This window comes from Chondrus crispus, genomic scaffold (genome assembly GCF_000350225.1).
Source record: "Chondrus crispus Stackhouse genomic scaffold, scaffold_342, whole genome shotgun sequence".
NCBI lineage: Eukaryota > Rhodophyta > Florideophyceae > Gigartinales > Gigartinaceae > Chondrus > Chondrus crispus.
Window position 1 is genome coordinate 51,546 of NW_005179235.1, and position 2,863 is coordinate 54,408.

Genomic DNA, 2,863 nt, shown 5'->3' on the forward strand with positions numbered 1-2,863 from the left:
CGCCTTGACAATCACTCCGGCGGTCGCTGCAAGTGAACAAGACGACGATTTTTACCTCTGTGTCCGAACGGACTGGCCTGGGCTTGGAAATCAGGAGCTCAGAAAAGACGAGCTGGTAAGTAGCATCGTGAAGCTAGAGATGAAGGACAGTGTTGACGGGTACCTTCAGTCTGTTAATATATCAATGGAAGGCGATGTCATTGTGAAAGATTTGAAGCACATTTTGGAGTGCTTTGGGTACCGCATGACCATTCGGAGGTCCTTGTACGTGTATGAGAACGAGCATAATCGCAGCGGCCGGAAACAACTGGTGAGGGTGGACTTCTTATGTCCGTATGGAGAGGATCATGTCCTCAAGAAGACGTGTTGGTTCAAGTTTACAGTGTTCACAACTTCTGAGAAATTCTACAAGGGGACAAGCAAAGAGCTTGACGGGGTTGAAAATCTAGATACGTTCTACTCATCGAGGTTTCCGACAGGGTGGCATGACCACTCTCCATCCAGTGACACATTGAAGCGAAGTCTCCCGTCTGCCGTCCTGAAAGAGGCAATTGCTATGAAACACAACTCCCTTGTAGCCACGGAGGATGTTGTCCGTCACCTGGAGGACAAATACGGTTTCAATTTGAACCGTCCGGCGATGGGCAGGAAACTGCGTTGGCACCTTCGACGCGACCATCCAGCAGAGCGAGACTCTCAGTTGCTGACTCAGAACCTTCTCGAATTTACCAACAAGATGCCAAACATGTATGCAAAAATTCGTGTGTTCGAAAAGCACACACTTCATTCAGTTTGCTGGTCATTTCCGGAGTGGCGAGAGGACTATTTGAGATACGGCGTTGTCCCTGGTGTTTCGATAGACGCGAAGGCCCTGGCGAACTGCTACAACATCCCGTTGGCGAATATTTCTGGTCGCACGAATAACGGATCTCTCTGTATTTATTTCATGGGGTTCATACCAGCCGAGGATACAGACGGTTTTAGCTGGTTCATCCGTCAGTTTGTGGAGTGCATGGGAGTACCGCCGCGAGTATGGGCTTGTGATCAGGACTTCGCTATCATTACTTCGATACGGGCTATCGTACCAGATGCCCTTGTCATTCTAGACGACTGGCATCTTAATAAGAATCAGAAAAAACACTGCAAACTTCACAAATGCCCGCGGGAGTTCATCTATTGCTCAGCAGATGACAGAAGACCTTCACCGATTGAGATACAGTAGCAACGAGACGCAGTTCCTAACGCGGCGGGTGGCCTTTGAAGCATTGTATTTCGCCGATTCCCCAATGCCACGATGGTTTTCTACATTGTATCACTTCAACCCCGAATTGGTTGTAAAGTGCTTCAACCGGACCACATGTGGTCCTCGGTTCTTCTTCCAGGGTTCTGGATATTCTGAGTCCGCAAACTCTGCATACCAGCGTGTGGTAATGCGTCGTGAGATTAGGATGGCTCGCATACCTGCAGAAATGCAGCGATATTGCGAAAGAACGCGCTTGGAGCGACAGGTTAAAGAGAAAAGTGAAAAGTTTAATGATCGGCGCTACCTTCTGGTGGTAAAGCAATTCGGCTATGAGGAGGAGGTTTGGGGACGTATCGTACAAGACATAATGCCCACGGGACTGAAGCACTTCTTTTCGGTGTCTGTGGAAAATGCGCCACGGTATTGCCTCAGGGGTCATCAGCAGATTGAGGAAGAGAAGCTTGGGCCCTGCATTGAGTTCTCCGTATGCTCTTCTGATTCCCCAGGTGATGGTGAAGTCCGAATGCACCGGGTTCTATGTCCGGTTAAACTGCCAGACAAGCCTAAAGTCCTAGGGCTGTGTTCTTGCTCTTGGTCCACCTCAGCTGGAATTCCCTGCCGCCACGCTGTTCGAGTCGCATCAACTTTCCAGGGAGACGGTGTGTTAGGGGTGAGCAGATTTCCGCTCCACGCCATGTTCCATCCGTATTGGCGGAAGGATCGGGAGGGATGGCAGGAAGAAGATATATTGCGCCATCGCGATAGGGGTAGCGTCATGGAACCCACCGATGCAGAGAAAGAGGATAGGCAGAACGGCTATCGGGAAGAGGAAGACGAGTCCAGCCGTAAAGCTAGAACTGATCGCCTCTCTTCCCGATTTTTCTGCAACGGTAGGGCTGCGTGGAACAAAGTTCATCTGTGCGTTGCTGCAAAAGGGATTGTAGCTATGAAAAAGATGGACCGAATGATGCGGTTGCTTGCGCGGGAAGTTAATCGTAATAACGAAACTGACGACATAGATATCGTCAAGGTCGTTACCTCTGTTGCGGCATCACTGGAAGCGGAGGGAGACTGTGGCGCACAGCCACGCGATGTCTCGCTGGAAGAGGCGGCAGCAATGGGGATTCGGAACACGAATCAGGGGAGAGTGAAAGGAAGAGGGACCAGGAAGAGGAGGCGGTCATGGACAGAAGGGCAAAAGCGTAGTCGAAAAGGGAGTTTAGGAGCTGCCGCCTCAGCACCGGCTGCAGCACCCGTAGCGTTGCGTGCTATCGCCCCGCAGCCTCCGCCTCTAACTCAGGTTCCTATCCCAAACCAGGCTTGGCCGTGTTGGCCGGGACAATGGCCCTACGGCTATGGCACCCAGTAGTGATGCGATAATTGGCAAGTGCCTTCGGGGAGCAGCAAATGCTCCCTGGGAGCAGCATACATGAAACATTTTCCATGATGACGCTCCTCAAGTATCTTCTAGCCTGCCTTCATTCACCTCGGGAGGACCCCTTCCAAACTCACCACTCCTTCTCCCGAATGGAATCCAGCCTCTCCTTCGCCATCCATAACCACGTGTAAGGTATCCTCGTCCCCCATCTCTGCCTCGAGGCGAGCTACGCCAACTGACTT